Below are 24,744 nucleotides of genomic sequence, written 5' to 3'. Positions count from 1 at the left end.
ATCCAGAATTATTCATATTGTTTTAAAAATACAATAGCACAATACAAAACCAAGTAGCAGGAGGAATTTTGTTACATTACTATTACTATATAGCGTTTTAATTAAAAAGTTCCGATCCTGTGAAGTCACAGTTGTCCTGGGGACATGATAAGGGGAAATATTGTGAAATTCAGGGCGATATTGGCATATTTATAGATAAAACATGAAACTATATTGTTTAATCAATGTATGTAAAATAACTGTTTTCACAATAATTGATGTCTGGTTTGTTAAAAAAATAATTTTAAATAGTTGTCCAGGGGACAGCAGATTTAGGCTGGTGAACTTTTTTTAGTAAAATTCACTAAATTCGCAAAAAAAGTGCTCTGCTCTATACATAATTATAAATTATAGAAAATTATCTTTTAAACAAAATAATGAAATATGGAATATAAGAAAAAAAAATAAGTCCATAAATTCATCATGTGGATATTTAAAAGTTGATTCACCCAGATAATACAATTGTATGTTTATCTTATCTTATTTGTAATAAGATAATTTAGATAATATAACAGGTTAACAAACTTGATCGTTCACAAATTTGAGTAAAAATTTAAGAATGACAAAATGGACAAATAAGTTGGCGTTTATGTTGTTAGCATATCGTCGATAATTTCAACCTCATGTTTAAGTCTTCGGTAGTATAGTGGTAAGTATCCCCGCCTGTCACGCGGGAGACCGGGGTTCGATTCCCCGCCGGAGAGCTCTTTTGCATTTTTTTTATTTTTTCTACACGCTGCCACAATTCGTGATTTAGATTTTTTTTTAAATTTAGATATATCAATGTTTTTTTACAGTTATATATTCAAGTATTAGTAAGACTTGCGCAATACGCGGACACGGGCAGCTCTGGCTCTGTGAAGTTGTTGTTTATAGTCTGTAAATCAGCTTGTGAAATGTGCAGGGTATTTTAGGATGATGGCCGTGCGTTCCCGTTGTTGGTAAACTTACGATACGTCTTTGGAAGCGGTAAAAATAAACAAATAAGTTAAGTACCTATCTAAATTATATCTTAAAATACTAAGACAATACAAAAATCTTCTGTCAAATTTATCAACTTCGCGCATCACTTATTTACTTCGGGTCGATTGCACCAACCAAATCATCTCGTGTCGCCGTTAAAGCGTTCGCTTTTACTGTAGTGTTATTGTAGTGGTGTTAATCAGTCTGTCAAGTGTGGTTGGTGCAATTGGCCCTTAATCTGATTAGACCAACTGAAAAATATTTAATAAAGGAATATACACCATAAAGCGGCAAAAACTATTCCCTTAACAAACCATTTCCACATATTCCACGTTCCATTTTACAGAATGTACACAATACCAACTCATTCGTCCCAATAGCTTTAATTAATTGAAGGGTACACGGAAAGAACATGTCTAGTCATTTTAGTAACATTTTGAGTAATCGCGGTTTTAAAATTTGGAACCATGTCAAAATGTATGGTAATTCCAAAAAAGGTTGTGTTACATATATTATACAGTGGTAGCAAAAGATATAACTAATAGTACAAAAAGAGCTCTACATTTTAAAATACAAATCTCATTTTCCGAAAAAAAGTGACTAGACATGTTCTTTCCTTGTACACTTCAATTGCTGTTTGTCTTCGGAATTTGATATGTATACCTCTCACCTATTTTATAGAACAAACGGAAACAAGTGATAAACAAGTCAGTACGTATCTTGATTATAATTAAACCTTATTGTATAAGCCATAAGATTCACCTATGGCTAAGAGTGTTCCTATAGTACGTCGACACAATTCATTGACTTTTCATAAACTTTATTCCAACGTGTCAAGGTCTATGCATGGTCACTTATCGCTAGCTTCCGTTCGTCATTGTTCTTTGTCAAGCTTCCATACTGCAGTTGCAATATGATGTCACTGTTGTTTAGGTTTTAATCAAGGGCCTGACACTCTTTGATAGAGAAAGATAATCTTATTGCGATTCCTATAAGAGGAAAGAGAAAATAGTGCCATGCTTTGTCCTTATCACCGACCGGGTGGCATCATAGGTAGGAGGCGATGGCGAAATACCGAAATGTATAAGAGTGAAAGAGAAAAAATCCTATGCTGCCAAAATTTTATATGAATATTCTTTCTCTTATCTGTCTGTCTATGCTAGGGGTACAGACATCGGAGATTCGCAGAAGACGTCAAGTTCTAAAGGGCGGATTTCTCATTTCGTCGGAATCTATGGTTTGATAATTTTAATCCGTGGAAAATCCTAATTACTGTTATACCAATCAACAAATATAAACTTGGTCCATAAAATGCGTCTCTTTTGATGCGATTGCGGCAGTTTTCTCAAATATTTTCCCAAAAATTAAAATTAGGATTACTTTAGAGAGCCCAAAATGAAAAGTCTTTTGTTTGAATCTCATAATAGACTTGACTAATTTCAAACCTAATTATTAAATCCAGAAAATTCTGCAAATACCAAATCTTTTACGTATGGGCATCCATCTCGGTCGATCGATACACATGCCGCGCCTTTTACTTTTTAGTTTACGTTTCGTTTTCGTTTCTCATTGTATTAGTTTCGTGCCGCTTAAACGAGTTCACAGATCTATACAGAGTTTTTGTCCACATAATATGATGATCCCTTATAAAAAAAATCAAAAGAACAAAAAAAGCATTGCCCTTTTGACCAAATTTTACAAACTCATTAGAAAAAGCCCTGAAAGTCCAATAAAAAGTCGTATTCGAATGGGCACGCGCCATCTCGGCCGATCCACGTGGCGTTTTACAACTTTTTAATTTACGTTCCGTTTCGCCGTGTTTATGTTTATGTTATTTGTCCAGTGCCACTTAAACGAGTTTATGGATCGACCGTGGATTTTTGTTGAGGTTAAATTGTGACATTTTCAACCAAAAGGTACCAAATTGTCGCTTGTTAATACGGTTGATTTTCAATTGAAGCTATATGGAAATAGCGCCTTATTGACAACCGACAATAAGTACCCTTTTGATTGAGAATGGCACAATTATGCATTTTGCAGATATTATGCATAGTGACCTTTATGTTGATATTAGTTTTTTTGTAGAAGTATGTAGTTACTGCATACTTGTATTATGGAGACATTGGAGACTTAACGAAGCCGCTTAGCGGACTGAACATTCATATGAAAATTTGATGCCACATATGGTGCTGACACATATTATTGCTGCCAAGTTGGTGCAAAATTGACTGACCAAATATGCTAAAAAAATACCCTCCATACAAGTAATTTTCTTTCATTTTCATTGTGGAACGACAACGATTCAAAGTGTACTAATGTACAATTTAACATAGACAATGCTATTTTTTTTTAATTGTGTTTATACTTTATAGGAACGGAAAGTCGCACGCTGTCGCACCTCTAAATCAATACTTACACTTAGAACCCCTAAAATATTAATAACCTACAACGAAAATCGAAATAGAAAAAAAAAAATTTGTATGGAGGATCCAATTTTTTTGTGCGGTAGCGACTGCTAAAATGTAACATTAAATAATATAACGGTTTAGACTCACTTGTTTTAGTCACTACTAAAATGTATTTAAAAATTCTGGAAAAAAAGAATTATAAAAATCGGACTCCTCTGTAAAAAGTTATGCGTGGTCACATGAGAATTGAGAACCTCCTCCGTTGTTTCGTCGGTAAAAAATTACATTGGGTTTTTAGTGGTAAATTACAATAAGCACCCGCTTGTATTGTATTGTATTGTAGTTCGGGCGATTTTCCGCAACTCGACGACTGGCGCCTATTTTGCGTGACATGGGGGTGGGCTAGTCCTGCCAGCCCAGCTCCTCGAGGAAACCTATCAAACCTTTGATGTTGAGTAGGACCTCGGGGAGGTCTCTCGGGGATCCGAGATGTTTTGCCCTCTATGGGGTCACTCCGCTGCACTCCAGCACCACGTGAGAGGCTGTGCACCCGCTTATTATGCCCCGTAGAAAAATATAACTACGACGAAATAAGAAGCACCCTAACACACATGTAACATTAATAACAACTTGTCTATCTATAAATAAAATATATTTTATGTCTGCCAAATCACACAACACATTAGCATGATATATCTCTGACTAATCGGACGTGAAGTACCCATTAATTAGGTACTAAAATTGAATTAGCAAACATGACATTCCATGTGTCTGTATATAAACAGATCATTTTATGAGGAATCCATTTACTTTCATAACTAGGTACATGATGTGGGTAGATACTTGCTAGACAACAAATTGTGTTTGCCGAACTTGAACTTTTATTTTGGCACTTTTTTGATAATTTGGCACACCATGCATCAAATCCTAATGCTTTGCACATTTAGACTATGCAAGTTCCTTGCACAAGAATCGGCAATAATTGTATGCAATTATTTTGTTTCAATAATAGTATTCAAGAATTGCCATATATCTATAATGACATAGACGCATTGAATGATTTGTAAAATACGGTACTTACCTACAACCTACCTGCCTACTAAATCAATCATTTTTTTTTTTATTAGCCTACTTTGGTGTCTCACTGCTGGGCAAAGGCCTCCCCTCGTTTTCTCCACTCGACCCTGTCATCGGCATTTTCCCACCATTTGGGGTAGAATGCGTCCCAAGTCGTCCCGCCATCTCCTTTTTGGTCTGCCTGAACTCAGTAACCATTTTGGCCCACCTTTCCGGGTGCATGCGACAGACATGTCCCGCCCAGTCCCACTTAAGCTTAGCGGTCTTGACGCCTACATCAATCATAATGAAAAAAAAAAAAAAAAAGTACCGACAGCAACAAAAGTAGCTTTAGGCCAGGATTACACTTGTAAGTTTTACTTACGTAAGTAGGGACAAAGCTATTTGCTAGAATGAGATAACGATATTCATACCTCATTCTGTAGTATAGCTGTGTCCCTACTTACGTAAGTAAAACTTACAAGTGTAATCCTGGCCTTAGTAACATTGTGTTCACTGTTCAATTATGTTTCATCAGTTTGCCCACTTGGAAACTTCTTACTAATTGCATCTTTGCATCTAAGTATTAATTCATATTCCTGTATTCAGTACTGCATATCTCTGAGATTTAAATCTCATTGGTAAATACAACTACTTAAATTAATCAAATCTAATAATAATTTTGACTTAAAATAAAGCTCAAAGTCGTGTCACGGAACATGCTAGACGTCGTGTGTTAGACTCGGACAGATTAATCATAGACACCAGTACCTTCGACACAATGAACTGACCAATTTTGGAGTTTATTACAAAGAGATAAGGTGTACTTATGATCAGCTAAAGTTATTTTAATACACATGCCCAAAAATGCAATACAAATGTCAGCAAAAAATATGACAATGCAAATCTTAACATATATGGGACGCTGATTGCCTGCATTGTCAGTTTTTTGCTTATTTTTCAAGTTGTTTGAGGTTAAAATGTCAAATTATGATGACCTCTCGTTGGTTAATAATATTAATAAATGTGCCGGACATTGAAACTGACAAAAAGTAATTATTTAGGTTTTGAAAACCAGATTTGAAACCCTTTGCACGCTAAGGACGCATTCGTTGCGAGTTTTTTTGTCTACGTGTCAAATAAATATGATATGCTAAAGGGACATTTGAAAATGGTAGTAATTGCTAGGTTAATATTGGCTGGCCTGGCTGGCATTAGGTTTAAGATAAGATAAGATAAAGATAAGATATGAGGTTTAGTCAGCAGTTAGGTTTTCATGTAAAAATCTAAAGTATATATAACGATTTTGTGTTTGAAGTTTTGTGAGGTGTTTACCTAACTATATAAGATGGGCAAAAATATGTTAAGTTGGTAAGCAGCAATTTGTCCGGTATTTTTTTTTTAAGCAACTGTAATTATTGCTTTGGTGCTGAACTTAATCCAAAAGACAGTATGCTAAACTGTTATTTGCGTGAAATGTAAATTATAAAAAGCTGTATTTTAGTCTATAGAGTTCCGTATCCAAAGGGTAAAAACGGGATCCTATTACTAAGACTCCGCTGTCCGTATGTTTGTCACCAGGCTGTATCTCATGAATCGTGATAGTTAGACAGTTGAAATTTTTCACAGATGATGTATTTCTGTTCTCGCTATAACAACAAATAATAAAAACAGAATAAAATAAATATTTAAGTGGGTCTCCCGTACAACAAACGTGATTTTTGCCGTTTTTTGCGTAATGCTACGGAACCCTTGGTGCGCGAGTCCGACTCGCACTTGGCCGGTTTTTATTATACCTAATCCCTCAGGAATTACTCCAGGACCAGGACAATGACAAATGACAATAACTAACAAAAGTTAATTTGCTAGTGGACAAATTTACTAAACAAACATAAGTTTCCAACTCAATATGGGGCATTTTCTATGAAAAGGAACCTTATTGTCGATGGCGCTTACGCCGCACAGCGTCGCGCGGCATTGTATTTATATCGGAGCATCGATAATAATGGCGTAAACGCCATTGACAATGAGGTCCCTTTTTATAGAAAATACCACATATTTCATGTAATGTCCCAGGTGACTTTTTAAAGGACATTAGGCCCGTTGGAAAATTTTATCCATTTAAATATGTATACTAGCTTCTTCTGCCCGCAATGACGGAGTTATGGTGATAATGATTCATACAAACGGGATAGTTTTTATGAATAATCAGTCCTTCCCCGGGCCTCAATCTATCTCCATAACACATCTAGATCGGTTCAGTGTCCAATTTTTGTTCTAACTGACAGGCCGATATCGTCAGGCGGACTGATAGTCAGTGGCCCCCTATAGGGACGAAATCCCGGATAATGACACTCTCACTATTTTATATTTGTCACGGATTATTTATATGAACAAGTTTCAAGGAGCCGTAAACTTCAATACCGACGAAACAATAACACACAAGCATCATAACTTTGATTTATTAATGGGGCTAATTTGATAGTTTATCAAGTTTTTATTAATTAATCTTGATATCATTGACCTGTGGGTCAAGTGCATGTTTCGTATGTTATCAATTGTAAGCGTCGCGTCGCCTTCATTATTATCTCTGAGAATTTAAAATTAGTCTTAACGACCTAATTTCTTTGCTCTTTTAGTTATGTTTATTTATACAAAATGAATGTTGTTGCATAATTAAGTACTAGGTATTGAAATTCGGTTGCCGGTGAAAATTTTAATTTGACCATTGATATAGCAATTTTCTCGTTTTCTATATTTTAAGACGGCTTGGTGATCGTGCCAAACCGGATCGACTGATACCATTCAAAAAACTTGCGATCTAGCCAATTGACACAGTAGGTACTAGTTTTTTACGATTGTTACTGCCATATGACCCATATATAGCCATATGATCCCGGAGAGGAAACTGTGCGTCATTTGGACTACATATGCCTTTTATCTACCTAAAATTCGTTAATGCTAGTTACAAACCTTTTTTTTAGTTTATTTATAAAGGTTATATTAACGTGATTAGAGCTGGACTCGATTTTTTCCTTAAACTATTTTCAACTCGCTTTTTTCGCACAATTGAACTGCAATTCCGTGCCAGATTTGCGGATTCGATCGGATTAGAAAGTTTAATAGTTTCACGAACTGGCGAATTCTGTTCCGCTTCGATTTGTTTTTAGTTTATTTAGAAAGTTTACATTTGCGAAAATCAAGTGTTTCGATTATTTTATTTTTCGTAGACTTTATTAATTGGCAATGGCATACTTGTAGATTACCTTACTTAAATGCAGCATATGATGCTGATATTTTAAATTAATCTAAATGAATAACAGTCACAGTTATTGTCACAATATGTATATCTATTATATATGTTTAATTTAATCGTTTTAATATTAATCGGTATCCCTATTAAGTTTAAGATTGACATCTTTTTATTTTCGTTGTACTTCTTTTATATGTAAGTTTCATTATTGTAAACTGTTTTTGTGTAATAGCTTAAAATTAAGTAATAATAAAACAAATTCTTGGTTGTTTCAGGTACATACTATGTTTTATAACTGCGCACAATCATGTTGATCATAATATAATGATCGTGTCATCGTAGGTAAGTATTATTAAAATGTTTGTCTTGACACAAATTACAGTACAAATATATCTATAGCCTAATCTAGAGGCATTTGGGCACGTGTCTGTTTAGACGATAGTGGACGAACGTTTCTCCATACACATGTAGCTCCCATTCTTCTCTGGATATTGACATTATTAAAATACATAATATATTTGAAGTGTAAACATATTTTCTCATATTATCCAGAGAAGAAAATGGGGAGTACGATTGTATGAAAAGCGTTCTCGCGCGGCCGTCCACTTTTGTCTGAATAACTGTCAATTATGATGACAGTTAATATTGAAACCGTATAATTGTTATTAAATAGATTCAGTGGCCCAGAATTCCTTTTGACTGTACAACCTACTTGACCAAACATCACACCTCTCACAAAGTACACTCATTACTGTGAAGTGGTACATTCTAGAGACACAGTAATGCCACCAATACAGCTCAAATATTGACTGCACTTGCATTATTTTATCACCATCACGTCTTCGTCCGCGACGATTTTAGAATTTAAATTCTATGCTACATACAATACAGTCCATTTTGGCATTTTGCTATTAAGCGTTATACGAGGTTTAAAAATTAGAATGTATGACTAGCTATCATGAAGAGTAGGCCAAACAAACAGTGTTCAAGTCAAGCAAAAACAAAGAAAATTACGCGCTTGTCGAATTACTTAGGATAAGGGAAGAGAGTTCATAACAGCTTGATTCAGAATATACAGATGCACTGCAGTAGATTTTTTAATGTAATTGAGAATGTAATGTTTGCAACAGTTGTATGCTTAGATTTTGGCAGGTTGATAGCTAATATTTACGTGCGCTAATAATTTAGTTACGTTGTGCTAAACAAAGAAAAACGTATATGTTTTTATTGTAATCATAAAGTTTGTTTATTTATTGAACGAACGAAGCGGAGGTCACCGTTTCAGCTTAGTCAAAAATGCTTTTGTATACCTATTGCTTTCTTATATTTATTATTTTGTATATATATTCTCTACCACGGTTCGCATTTCTCGACCGATTCTCTTGAAGTTTTGTAAGCAGGGTCGTTAATTATATGTTTATTTTAACGATTCAGATTTTGGCTCAAAATAGCTGAACCATGAGCGTTCGCGAGGTCAAGAGCTGTCAAAGCTTAGTTACTTATTTAACCATTTTAATCGTAAACGAGAAGAAAGCATGTACCTACCTATACCTAATATACCCGTAGGACTGTTACAGTAGATAAAACAGAACTCGTTATAATGTCATCAATTACACGTTGTTAGAAACTTTTTTATCTGCGTGACACGATGATTCGAATTAACATTATGCATGAGATATCAATGACACTTTGTTGTGCAATAGAAGCATAATTTACAACATTTACATATAAGATGGTCCCTTTTCGTAACGCCTACATGTCGAGTTTGTCAGTTGCGAAACAAAACATGTTTTCAAATTTTCAAAAACCTAGTATCTCACTGAAACGATGGTGGGATGTGACTTTAATGTAGGCTTATCTACACACATATCATAAATCCTCTATGATGCGTTTAAAAACCGCTTGCAGCTCGCTCTGCTCGCTTCATAAACCCACACTCGTATTTTATTTTAATGCCCTTCATTATGTAGCAGTCACATAAACCACTATTTTATTACTGTCTTTAGAGTATTAACAGATCATAATATCTGGGGTTCTTTATAATAGGAGTGCACAGGTTTCAAAGGTTCGGCAATGATCATGTAACACCCCTGAAGTTGCAGGCGTCCATAGGATACGGTGAGCGCTTACCATAAGGGCCGTGTGCTTGTTTGCCACCGATGTGGTATAAATTAAAAAGTTATCAAACAAATCCGCACACCACCAGTGCAGAGTTAACTCCGCGATCCGCATGGCTTTATCGCAATGGGCTTTGTCGTTGTTACAGTTAACTTACCAACAATAACCCTTATTGCAACGAGATAAAATCTACTATAGGTACGTAAAGTGAGCCGGTAACTCGTCCTCTTATAGATATTTAAAATTGGATTTCGTGCGGAAATTGTGGTGCAAAAAATAGAACTGTGGAAATGAGTCATTCGGAGTTTTTGAATGGTTTAGTAAGTTAACTCTGGCTTGTTAATTTCATTTGAAACTTGTAACGCTTTTTTATTGTTTGGTGAAATTTTGGTTATGGATTGATGCCTGGTTGCCTGGTGCGGTATGATATGACGGATTGACTAAAAAAGCAAACATGATCATGTTTTCTTAGTTCATGTTCAACATAGTAGGTTGTTAAAAAAAACCATTTAAACGATTTGCAAGACCGAAGATATCCCATAAGTGCTTCGCGAACATAGTTTTGGTTGGGGCACTAATTAGTTTTGATTTGAGGTTAGTATCCTACTAAGTCCCATTGTCCTTTTAAAAGCCAAGGACGTGAAGCGTGAAAGGACCCAATAAATGCTAGGTGAAAGCGGTGGCGGCGGGTTATTTTATGCGATAAACGCAGCGTTGAACGCATGCGTCAACGGAATGTAGGAAAAATGATGCGTTTGCCGCTGCGTACCGCGTAAAACAACGTAGTGTCATCAGATTATTTGATTTAAAATGGGTGTGCGGCAAACTGCGTTTATCGCATAAAGCAACCGCACGCTTTATATCATTATTAAATATCAGTATTATCACTACAAACTACAAACTGTGAACTTTATCTTAAATTTGGTAACCGGTTGTGAGATAACCATACAGCAATCGAAGTAAAAGGTTATCTTCGATGAAAACATTAAGAACACGCAGCGAATTGATTGATTATACGTAAGATTGGAGAATTGCACAAGATTTGTTAGGCCTATATTATTTAAAGGTCATTATCACGTAACTCGAATATTATCCTGACCCAGAATATTTTTTGCAGTAAGTATTGAATTTGGAACCTCCTTTTATTCCATTATAGTTCAAAATTCAATTTTTTCTGTCCTTTTAAAAGGAACTCGGGATTTATGACGTTAAAATATCAATTATAACCTTTAATAGGATATGTTATGAATATGCATTACAAAAATTAAACATTTAATAACATAATACAAATGTAAAGCGTACAGATCTACGAGGTACTTATCTCAGACGATTGGTAAAAAAAACAATACGCTGCTTTTTTGGGCAGTCGTGTAAGAAGCTGCGGATTAAAACTAATTTATTATACCTATTACTATTACATTTTTACGTACAAACAGAAACACTTAACTGGCTTAACTGTAACCAGAGGATATAATAAGGTAGAGCGGTACTGTCATAGTAAATTTTGTAACCACTGTAAATTCACTGCCATCTATCGACATACTTTAAAACTAAGAAAATTTATAAAAATACGTCAAAATGTATTTAAATATGGATAAATGATTTTTTTATTTGCATTAATTATTTTTATATGATTATGACCCATGTTCTTTCACTGATATACGTTAAAATTATAAATAACAAACGAAACCGTCAACGCCCTCTATACGAGAGTAGGCCAAAACTAGTGGCGCCATCTGATCGAGAATCAAATTTTCGTGATTTTCGAGGCACGTTTTTTCCTTAGACTGTATCCATCTATTACGGAGTTATATCTATCTTTGCTGTAACGTTAACGAATTGTCAGTTAACAGGTAGTGTGGGCGATGGTACTTGACATAATACAAATCAGCTTCAATGATAGCAGTAATGGCAGGTGGGCCAAAATGTTAACGGAATGGTGGCCGCTTTCAGTCGAAAGGAGTGCCTGGCGTCCGTTGGCTCGTTGGGTGGACGTTCGGAAGACTGCGGGTCACTTCTGGATAAGATTGGCTCAGGACCGGGATAAGTGGCGTACTCGAAGGCAGGCCTACGCTCAGCAGCTCAACACGTAGTTTTAAAATGAGAACGTAACTCCGTTTGTATGGGAAGGTGAAATTCGGCCGAGCTTGTTGCGGACTTAAAATCCCTAAAAGAACTTTATTTGTTTATTTTTCTTTACCATTCCACAGATAGAGAGACTATGTTAAATAGGCACAGGCACAACACAATCTTCAATCTGAGATTTAAATAATGAAGCCTAAATACTGCTAGATAACATAACTGATTATCCCGATAACGATACAATTGGTCTCACAAACCACCTTTAAAGAGTTAAATACCGTGTAGGATTCACAATTACAATAATCTTAAAACACATCCAATCTTAAATTTGAACCGTAATACGTTTGGTTTGAGTTCAAATCTGATTGACGGTGATTAGAGATTATGATTCAACAATACGATGATCAAAACAAAAGTGTGTTCATTGTTATGAAGCCCCATTTTAGCGACAACTCCAGACAGTCTGGCGCGGCGTGTGTAGCGCGACTGGCAGATCTTGATACATTTATTCTTTGAGGAAGTGTGGATAAAATTGTATCGTTTTCAACCAAAAGGTACCACATTGTCGGTTGTCGATAAGGTTGATTTGTAATTGAAGCTATATGGAAATAGCGCCTTACTGACAAGCGACCATTAGTACCCTTTTGGTTGAAAATGGCACAATTTGTCTTTGATTATATGCGACACAGATAAGCAACGCATACCTAGTTTTAATGTTGGTTTTACGTTATAAACTGTAATATATGACATCTATTACAGTTTATAATTTATATATAGTAGTCTGACTACTTAAAAAACACAAATCAAAATATTTCATAAAATAATTTGATTTGTTTCCAAACTTCTTCGTTGGTCTTACATTACCTAGCCACTGTTTTCAGTGGCACTACACTTAAATACTAGTACGGGCAATATGCACTACGTCAAGTCAATACAATGTATATGTATCAAACAGACAGCTGTTTTTGTCATAATAGATCTGTTGCCTAGCTTTTTTTGACATACATTAGAAGTAAAAGACGATATACTTCTTTCATTGACTGAAAAAAGTGGGATATGAATTTGATCTGGATTTGTTATGGACTAATGGATATGATCTGTCAGTTTCAAAAGTGAAATCTGGTTAAATAAATGTAAAGAATACGCCTCCAGGACTAACAGTTTTCTGACTTGCACGTCTTGTAATTTTCCTTATTTAACGATAATTACCTACTTATAATATTCGTACCTGGTAATAAATTAATCACGAATATGTAGAGCGAGCTGCAAAACTGCATAGACACATTATGAATTAGTTCATTTATAAAGTGGCCTTGCAATTTTGCGGCCGGGTGTATCTACATAGTACAATAAAACCTACCGACCGACTGCTCCATGTATTGTTCTTCAATAAAACAATGTCTGAGATCTTCAATGGTAGTTTTATTTTTAATAAGATATAGTACCTTTTTTTTTATGATGAATAGGCAGGCGTTTGACCACGATCCCACCTGATGGTAAGTGATGATGTGGTCTACGGTGGAGCACGCTTACCTATGAGATACCTATTAACTCTTGCCTTGAAGAGCCCCAAATTGTACTCATGCGGAAACACAACTCGGGCAGGGCGTTCCACTCCTTGGCAGTTCGCATAAGAAATGTGAAAGCAATTCGTGCGTATTTTATGAAATGGTCCACTGCGTGGCGAGCGCAAGTCACTTACAGTGCACTCCTGAGCAAAAACAAGAATTAATTAATTAATCTAATAATTATATGGAACTTCATAAATTAATCGAATATACTAAGAATGGATGGCCAGACAAAACACATGTGTCAGACAATTTACAGTACTATTTTAAATTTAGATCGGAAATAACAATAGATGAAGGTCTAAGGAGGAATAGATATCACACTACATTGTAAGTTCCTGAAAGTTAAATTATGTATGTAAATTGTCACGTGACTTTTCGTAGCATTTGTCATCCCTATACATTATTTCTTTTCGTTTGTTTGTCGATGGACAATTGACATCTTGGCTACGCCCCAAGTAGTGCTACTATCAAAACATGTTAATCCTCACACACGCACATCGCGATTGCGACACCGCGTGGGCGCGCACCGGTTCCGATAGTAAATATTGCGGCTAACTGTACAAACACTCTAAAACTAAAAGGTCGTAACTCTATATGATAGTAGTATTGAGATACGATCTTTTCATAGCAAGCGGTGTAAGTATCTCAGAAAAAAGGGCTTAATTCTCTATGAAACTGGTATGAAGATATGACCTTTTCTTAGCAAGTTTGTCCTATTTACAAGAAAGGGCATAATTAAATTGGAACTTTAAGGCTGTTTAGTCGTTTTGGTTCTGTGTAGATTGTCTAGTCGATTGCACAGAGTATTGATATATGGAAGTTTATACAGGAATATAGGTTATTTAAATTTTAAACTAGTTGGTTAGTTTGGTTTACTCTTCAGTGAAGAGTAGGAGATGCAATAGCCGCACAAAGTTCATAACCGGTTTCCGTTATGCCCGTAAAATAACCGATAATCGGTTACGGTTATTTTCGACAAAAAACGATAAATCTACAACCAAGTTATCAAAAAAATACGAAAACAAAGGTAGTTACAGTACTATTAGTACAGTTAATAAAACACATAAAATATAGTAAGTGAAAATATGACCTTGGACGTGGTACAATTTATCAATCAAAATATTTTGGCAAGTAAATTAGGTATATTTCGTTAGTAAAGTACACGAATAACAAAAGTTATAGTCACAGGCGTCACAGCCAAAAAAAGGCAGGGTTTGTAATCATAAGATCAATTCAATTTTAGTCATAAATAAATAACCGAAAATAACCGTATGGGTTATAACCGATTATAGCAGTTACGGTTATAACCAGGTTATAACCGATTTGCATTCCCTAGTGAAGAGCAAGGCACAGTCAGCGGACAAAAATTGAAACAAGAAATTACCTTAACATATGTAGGGTAGGGTAGGAAACAGTGACTCGGAAAAAAATAGCCGGGTACAGTGGCTCACTCAACCTAATTCCAACATGATAGAGGGGATATTGGGGCGACTGGGTCACTGTTCGAGCTGAGCCACTGTTTCCCACGCTACCCTACATACAATATTTTGATTTCTATGACGGGTGATCAAGCAGTGATGCTTTCTATAGAAAACTGCCCTCCCGGCCCGGCTGCGGCCCGGACCCGCGGACCTTTCTAGTATGTCGTGAATCATCTTACTACCGCTTACCATCAGGCGGGCTGTATGCTTATTTGCCACCTAATTATAGTATCAACAAGTACTTACTAATATCACCATATTCAAACTAAGGTTAGATAGGGAAAGAAGAACACTGGGTCAAGACAAACACTTGTAGGGTAACCTCATACTGTCTCTTGCCCCGAGTAAAATTAATGTTTCTTTCACCACATATGACCTTACAACTTTTTGCTTTCATGTTATTTACGTCACATGGCTATTTGAGCTCCCTTCTATTTAAATATCGGGTTTCATATAACCCACAACCCACGTACGGATTAAGGATTACGTCAGTAAGTAGGGACTTAGGGAGACATACATAATAAATGTTCCTATCAATTGCTGTAAACCTATACGTCATTTTTTAACAGTAGTTTATGTGACTGCTGCATTATGACTTTCATGCATTAAAATACAAGTGTGAGATTATGAAACGAGCTGAAAGCGGGTTACATACACTGCTTTACCTACACATATGTTATGGCTCTTTATGATGTGTTCAGGAACCGCATGTTACGACAATTGCGGGATTAGATCACACACTCAATAAAACGCCATATAATAATAATAATAAAAGACGTTTATTCAAGAAGTTGTAACATAGGTACATAATAAAAGTACACGATAATGCTTACAAACTAATTGAAAGGGAAGGTGGCTCAGCTGATGTCTAAATTATAATGATGAACGTGATATAGAAATGAGGTCAAATAAAATTCGTTTGTATTTAAGATATATGCGAAATGTTTGTCATTATTAGATCGATTTCGACATAACGACACTCATGGACAAATTTAGAGGAAAAAAAAGGTTTAATTACTAATTTTGAAATAAGTTTAGGTGCTGTAATCTAGTAATTAAACCTTTATTTGCGTTCCTGTAAATTTGTCCATGAATATATTATATTACCTACGCAATAATAATACTTTAAATATTCCTATCAATTGCTGTAAACCTATACGTCATTTTTTAACAGCAGGTTATGTAACTGCTACATTATGACTTTCATGCATTAAAATACGAGTGTGAGATAAGAAAGTTCACAGATAAGAAAGTTATAACACAATAGTTTATTAATTTGCAGTTTTTAAACGAACGAACATGAATTCTGAATTGTACAGTCATTGCTTTTACTTTGTCTATACTTTCCCAACAGACAGACAAAACAAAACAAACTCCCCATTGCCCTCGTAAAGTGTACTTTGAAATATAACTCCATCAATTACAGCAATTAACGCGGAGGATAAATAAGCAGGACGGAACTAACATGTTTACAGTTACACACCTCTACACGAATTCATCCGTACTTTTGGTTCTACTTAGTATTTCCAAAGATAGATATAACTCCGTAATAGATGGATACAGTCTAAGGGAAAAAACGTGCCTCGAAAATCACGAAAATTTGATTCTCGATCAGATGGCGCCACTACCTTTGGCCTACTCTCGTATAGAGGGCGTTGACAGTTTCGTTTGTTGTTTAACAATTTTAACGCATATCAGTGAAAAACATAGGTCAAAATCATAACAAACGGCAAAGAGGATGAAACGCCGGAGTGGGTTTAGTGCGTAGGGCCAAGTTCTCCCTCCCCTCTCGCCAGTTGAGAGGGGACAAGAGCGGCGAGTCCCACACACCCCCCCCATCAAAGGCCTTCTCGCGGCCGGGGGGACGGTGCGTAAAAGCATTCGCCCACTCCGTGAACAAAAAAAAGGTCAAAATCATATAAAAATAATTAACGCAAATAAAAAAATCATTTATCCATATTTAAATACATTTTATCGTATTTTTATAAATCTTCGTTTTTAGTTTTAAGCTGTGTCGATAGATGGCAGTGAATTTACTGTGGTTACAAAACTGACTACGACAGTATAGCTCTATCCTATTATATCCTCTTTGGTATTTCACTTGCATTTCATCTAGGGTGCGTTGGGGCACAGGGCGGACACGCTATAGTTCCCGTTTCAAAAAGACGGAAGCCTAGTCGGAACTGCCTGCCTGCGAAGCAAGAGATCCCAGGTTCGATTTGTGAACTCGACGGCACTTAGGTACTTATTTGTATTCTGCATCTTCGCCTAACTTCGCAACGCCTAAGACCCTAATCTATTAAACAAAAGCCATTGTTTCTTTTGTCGAGCGGTCGGCCATTGTGTGCCACGCGCTCAGACACAATGGCCGACCGTTCGCATAAAAGAAACAATGGCTTTTGTTTAATAGATTAGGGTCTTAGTAAAAATCATTTGAGAAAATTCATACTACCTATATATATGTAATTGTAAAAATTATGCAGTAATAACATGAGAACTTTTTCTCTAATAAAACCATAATGTACAAACTGTAATAGATGTCATATAATAAAGAAAAAGTGACGAAGCCCTCCAGTGGTGAAGGCCGGATTCGAACCGGCGTCTTTAGCTATCGCGGCTAACGCCATGAACCCCTAGACCACCCCGCCATGGCGGTACCCGTCCAAATTCGAATCCGAATTCTATTCCAGTTTATAATTTATATATAGTAGTGTGACTATTTATAAAACAATTCAAAATATTTAATAAAATAATTTGATTTGTTCCCAAAATTGAGCATAATAGGTACAGTCAGCAGCAATAGTTACTAAGCGGACGAGGTGTTCAAAATGATCTTGACGCGAATTTATTGTTAAGAGAATAAGTGCTGGTAAAGGTATAATTTTGAACAACTCGCCCGCTTAGCAAAACTTTAATATGGAAATTGGTAGTTCATTAATAGCGTTTACCCCTTAATTTTTTTCTCATGTTACCCCTATACTTTACTATAGATACTTTCTTTAAGAGCATAGTGTGTGGTCTTACAATGGCATTGTCTGTACCGGGAACTGCAGTTAGACAATAGGAAGTGCGCTCGGGTGGCATAACTATACTTATTTTACGCGCCGATGCGTTGGGGATTTTGTAGTTTTATGTTTTACTGGCCAATGATATAATGTTGCACATTCGTGTAGTTTTTAATGAATTGTGCGTTTTTTATATTTACTGGTTTTATAATGAAATATAAAAAAGTGGTATTAAATTATCACATCGATCACCGTCGCCCATGGATATTAGCAACATCGGAGGAGCCACTTATGCGTTGCCGACCCTTGAGAACCCTAAATCTGCTTCTTCAATAACCCCATGTCATATAGCGCACAGCAAATACCTTACTACCCTACCACAACATACCTACTGACCTACCCATAAGTAGTAAATAAATAATAAATAAATAAAAATAATTTATTTCAGGTCTTACAAACCCATATTTTAACACACTACAAAAATTACAATAAGAAAAATAGAAAATAAAAAATGAAAAATATAAAATAACATTAATAAAAATTCAAAATTAGGTAAAAATAGGGTCAAAATAATTCAAAATATCGTCGTAAAACATAGGGAAAAATTCTATTTCAAGTATATTTTTAGAAAGCAGCAGTCAATGAAGTGAGAAGGATGTATTTGATTTCTTTTCTCTCTCTCAAGATCATGATACCAGAAATAAATATCAATAAAATAGCATTAAACAGCATTATTGGATGGTTGTCCTAATTCTGCGAACCGATAATAAGAGCCATTTCAATCAAATCCAATTGAAGAACGAGTCGATAACGATAAAATATCGATTCCTTGCGACGATTTATAAACTTGACACCTACTTGTACCAATAAAATGAAGATATATGTGTTAAAAAAATTGCAATTTCATTCCTTCCGAGTCCCTTTGTTTCCCATAATTATTGAGTCATAATGTAATAAACTCTAGGTCCATGGGGTCCCAGCGCGCATAAGTTGTTTGCAAAAATCGCGAAGCGTCTGGTTGACGTAACTGGTGACCGAAGAGCTGGCGGCTTTCTCGCACAACGTATCAGCATTGCGATACAGCGGGGAAATGCCGCCAGCATCCTTGGTACAATGCCTCAAGGGCCTATTTTAGATTTAAGCTAGTTATTAATTTCGTTTACGTAGTACCACTGTATATCTTGATATCTTGTATGTATGTAAATAAATGTTTATATTGAAAAAAAAAAAAATGTAATGATTGTCAGATTATCATTAGTCATAATTCTGAAACCGTAAACTTTTCAGGATTTTCGTAAGGTTTATTTTATGGCAATCCTGAAAAGTTACGGGTTTCTGAGAAAAACCAAATTATGACTAACGGAAATGCGGACAAACAATACATTATGACTTACAACTTTATGGGAAACAATAGAGACCCCATTAATTCACTTACTACCAAGCGAAGCGTTGTAGAAACGAAAATCTTTCATACAATTTCACACAACACTTTGGGAAGTGGAAGTTGACGTTTCAAACGTTAATCCAAAAGTGAAAATGTATGATTAAATTTTAAGTATTTAAAAGTGGAAAAATGACTGTCTTGGGTGAGACTTGAACTCACGGCCTCTGGATCGATACTCCACACTGCCAACTGAGTCACCAAGACCTCAAATATAGCCAGCGAATCTTTCCAACATATGGTGTATGCAAAGTTTTATTACAATCCAACACGTAGTTTTAAAATGAGAACGAAACTCCGTTTGTATGGGATGGTAAAATTCGGCCGAGCTTGCCGGGGACTTAAGTGGGGTGGAAATGTTTCTGCGTATAGCGATGGCCAAAAAAAGCGCAAGGGATTATTTCAAATAATTCCTATAAGTAATATCCCGTATAAGTAAGATAATTATGTTCCTGAATGGTCACCAGGTACTTACTCTTACTTACGTGAATTTAAATAAGATAAGCATTAAGCATCGTAAATATTTATTATCGTAAATACCCACAGATCAAGAAATAAAATATGAATATGAAACGTTCCGTCTTTTTATCTCCATATACACGTTACACGGCGATCGTAAATACGTCCTATCTGCGCACGGGCATAATCCTTGTGCGATGTATTTAGCATTTCCTGCTTGTTGCTGTCTGTTGGTTATGAATGGGAGATACTGGGCTGATAAGTTAAAATGTCGCATGGCAGGTTGGTCCGAGTACCTATGTTTGTGTAATTCGAAATACGATGTGCAGTACATAAATTGCAAGCACAATATTGCGAGAGTATAGGGTTGATATGCGAGTATGTCAGGATTTTCCCTGACATTTCAGGATTTTTGGTTATTTGTCAGGGTAGAGAGCAGACTTGCCAAGTGGCAGGATTTTTCAGAAACTACAACGAACTACTAGAAGCTAGCTAGAAGTTTGAGATTAGGAAAAGGAAAGATAGAACCTAGAACTTTTCATGGCAAAACATGTGCCTGATAATATTAAACGGTTTCAAAAACTTCGAGTACGTTGATTGGGGAGTTTGGGGTTTGGAGTAATGTCAGGATTTTTTACTTTTTCATATGGCAACCTAAGCAAGTAGCGCATTCGCCAGGATTTCTATCTATCTGATCTGCCAGCTGCCAACAGTGACATTTATGGTTGAAGAAATCCTCTAGATTTGGAGTGGAAGTTGGAAGTTGTGCAGGAATTTGGTCGAGTTTCACGCGAACGAAGTCACGGGCTAAGGTTAGTTATTAAAAAACATTACCCTTCTCCTTTGGCAGTCGGGTAAAAAACAGCATGAGTGACTGATCGACCCATAGGATTCAGTGTAGGTACATTTCAGTTATGTTTAGATAATTTTATTTTAATTTTATTATTTATGGCAACAAACAGCCATTACATCGAAAGATACAATAGATGGACTACAGCGAAGACAAACAGTGCCGAGAATTTTTACATGTGATATTGTAGAAACATTATAAGAGTTGATACTGAGTGGTAAGGAGCCCACTGACTATCAGTCCGCCGAACGATATTGGCCTGCCAGTTGTTTGGAACTGTCAAATTATTGTTTGTAACTGACAGGCCGATATCGTCCGGCGGACTGATAGTCAGTGGGCCCCTGTAGAGAGAAATGCATCTCGCAACCCAACAGACAGGTTTACAAGATTTTAACTGTTAATCTATTACTTTGTATACGTACGTATATGTAATGAATTTTGAATAATGGTGGACAATTGGACATCAAACCATTAATTTTTATTCAGTTTCTATCTGCACCACAAAATCTGCCATCGAAATAAACTTCCCAAGCATGTAATCCCACAGCAATCGAAACAGCTAACAATCGATATTTCTAATCACACACACAATAGATATCGATTTTCTAGTGCGTCCCGTGTGGGGCAGATGAGAGGGATGCTGCATTGTCAGTCTCACCCCCACACGTGTGCAGATAATAGGGTAAATGCTCCACTTAGTGGATTGGTGAGATTTTTCATGTTCCGATCATAATTTTAACGTCTTTTATGTGTGGTACATACCTACTAGTTTTCGTTGCTATAAATTGTAATACAAAGAAATTAGAGCCAGTAGACGTTTTACATTCTCCTACTGACTCGCAATATTTTCTTTGTCACATTTTTTATGCATGATCATGCAAGCAGTTTCATGTAATTAGCTCGATTGTATGGAAGCGGCTTTTTGGCGGTGGATTCGTAATACTGACTATTAGGTACAGCAAGTTAAATAAAAGCTTCTAATTATTGTACCTGTCTACTTACACTAAAAGTGAAGGGTTTCTTATTACCCAAAGTTCACAGTGCATTAAATTTTATACCAAATTGTACATAAACCGTGTGTATCAAATTGATAATATCACCGAGTAATTTCCAGTAATAATAGAATTATGGCCGTATCGCATTGGAGTATTACGATATTTCCATTCTAATGACCTATTAAAGTACCTATGCGTTAATAGTTTTATGACTTATCTAATGAATTATGGATTACATACAATATAATTATTAACTCTGAGGTTAATTAACTCACAAATTGTATTACATCACGTAATAACAGCAATTGATTATAGAGACAAACGTGACGTAAAGGGATGAAGAGTACCCAGTTAAAAAGGCTAGCTATCCCGGAAAAGAGAAAAGGCGGAGAGCGCCACCTAGCTACGTGGTAAAGTTCCAAAGACCTGGAACGGGCTCAGCTGGAAACACAAACAACCCAGGACAGGCGATCCTGGCACCTAAGGACGAGGAGAGCAAACCCTAAATGAAAGGATAAGGCTAGGAAGAAAAAGAAGATGGAGACAAACGTGAACATGCTTGGTAATTTTATTTCAAGCCAAAATTTAATATGTATTATTTGCAAGTCAGTATAATGCATATTAAATTTTCTTATAGCTTCAAAATAGCGACAAAGGTTTCAAATTAATCTCCACCATTACACCATTATATACGCACGCGATCTCTCATTATCCCACGCTGTCGACTGCTAGGGATTGACACCTGCAGGCTCAGCATGGTTCCATTTTTATCGCCTGTCACTATGCCCGTCACTTTCGCACTTACATACTTGTTAGAACGTGACAGGCATGGTGACAAGCGATGAAAATGCGACCGTGTTAATCCCCCAGGCGCTAGTGTTGTCGTAAGTTTCGATTTTCCGGTTAACGTATACATAATTAAAAGAAAAAGGAATACGAAATCGCTACTTTGCTCTATCCGTCACAATACGCTCAATGTTTTTACGCCATGTCTTTTCTCAACTTAAGTAGGTGTATCAATTTTAATGTCGCAAAAAGAAACGTGAATGTTTGGGGAAAGCGTTTTATTAGGTTGTCATAAAGTACAAGATGGCGTCGTTATACGGATGATAACCTGCGATAACGGGATAAAACTGTAGTAATACTGTTGCCACAGGGATCCGTATAAATAAGGGCTGTTTTTTTTTCGTTACAGTCTGGCAAAAAAGAATAGAAATTAAAAAGTGGCACCACTGTAGTGTCGTACCTTTCAAATCAATCTAAGAAAAAAGGGACGACACTACAGTGATGCCATTTTTTAATTTCTAGTCTTTTTTGCCAGACTGTAGATTTGGATAAAATTTGGCTGGTTTGAAAAGCTCCTTATTCTGTGTAGGATAAATATGAAATCGCAATGTTAAATTAGGCTTATATTGTACAAAATAGGGAACTACATCAAACATAAATCCACCAAAGTTTATGGATTATGGAAATCTGATAACTCGAGGAACAACAGAATCGACAAGAAAATAAAAATCGGCTATATTCTACTTTTAAATTTTTCTTCGAGTTTTGAACACTTTTTCACACCCCTATCAACTCGTCATTTATAGATTTGTGAGTTAAGTGATTGCATGATTTGATAAATGTTGTTTTATTTCAGGTTTGATTTCCTATAGGTTGGTCTCAACCAAAGTTACCTACAGGTAGATGATGCACAACTCATTATGTCAAAGTTAAATAATAAGAAATCATTTATGTTTTTTAGTAATACTTCTTCTTCTTTCCGTGTTTCTAGTTCTTTTCGTTTTTTTTAGTCATACATATCTTCAATTTGCTAATCTAGAATGGCCCCTATCGGTACTTATCGTATGTACATTACATAAACATAATTATTTCATGCTTTTATTTTGTTTCAGGTACATAATACTTACCAACTCTTGAGAGTTATCCACCAATCACACCCATGAGATGTGTGCGAGAAAGTGTTTGGTAGGTACTTATTTACCTAGTATTTACCTACACTACGACTTTACAGGAGACCGAAATTATCATATTCTTTACTCTAGCATTCGAATGTCAAATTCAAATATACGAATCAGCTATGATCTTTGGTCGTCGTGTCTTTTATTAGCAGGCATCGTAAACTGCGAGCGAAATCCATTGAAATGACGTACTTTGACTTGACTAAGTAACAATTAACCCTAGTACTTCAATGGATTTCGCTCGCAGTTTACGATGCCTGTTTATTAGACATCGACTACTTTTTGTACGAAAACTATGAAATTAAGTGTTTGCAACATGTTGTAAACAGTAGCACAATTGTGGACGAGGCTTTATTTTGAAATACCATTTACAATCTTTTACAATTTATCTGGCAACGGTAGGTAGACTAGCTATAGCTAGACGTTAATAACGTTCTTTATAGACGCGTTTCGCTATGTGACCCTTTTGACAAGGCTTAATCGATTATCGTCTTTATGGCTTTGGATATAAGTTCTCGTATTTATGGCATTCGTTAGGATCACTATACTTGATGACAATTGTGAGGATACATTTTGCAACTAGTTAAGCAACATGCATGCATCATGATACGTGAGCTTTTAATATTGCAGTTAGGGGAGACCGAGGTGAATTGTGACAGAGGAGGGTTGGGACATCGTCGATTTTTCGGAACTTATAACTACTAGTGAGCTCACAACAGCCGCGCATTTGTGAGTTCTAGACTCGAATTTGAAGATGTCCTTCTTTTACTCCTGGTTGCTCGGTTTCATATCTATAACTACTTGTATATACTATGCCTATGCTTTATAAGGACAGTCGAATAACACATACAAATAATAAAGACTATGACGACTTTTTTACGAGCCCGGCCGAGATTGACTATAAAAAACCTTTTATAGCTTTATGATGCGTCCTAACTGCCGTGATATATGACATGACGATGTCCGATATGAAAAACTAATAAAACACTCGAAATGTTTTTATGAATAATGTTGAAGCTGATTTAAATGATGACAAGCGCTGGCGCCCTTTTAACTAAG

The 24,744-nt window shown here is 36.0% G+C and overlaps 1 protein-coding gene and 1 non-coding gene across 5 annotated transcripts in view; both read left to right on the top strand.

Annotated features, from left to right (window-relative positions):
* LOC134742211 (uncharacterized) overlaps positions 1 to 24,744 on the top strand; it is a 547,188-nt gene that overhangs the window by 59,082 nt on the left and 463,362 nt on the right. The gene's annotated exons all lie outside the window — the stretch shown is intronic.
* Trnad-guc (transfer RNA aspartic acid (anticodon GUC)) lies at positions 672 to 743 on the top strand. Its single transcript has one exon. It is a non-coding gene; the product is annotated as a tRNA-Asp (tRNA).

The sequence above is a fragment of the Cydia strobilella genome, chromosome 6 (genome assembly GCF_947568885.1).
Source record: "Cydia strobilella chromosome 6, ilCydStro3.1, whole genome shotgun sequence".
Classification (NCBI taxonomy): Eukaryota; Metazoa; Arthropoda; class Insecta; order Lepidoptera; family Tortricidae; genus Cydia; species Cydia strobilella.
The sequence above is the reverse complement of the archived record's forward strand: the minus strand, read 5'-3'. Positions and strand labels throughout refer to the sequence as shown.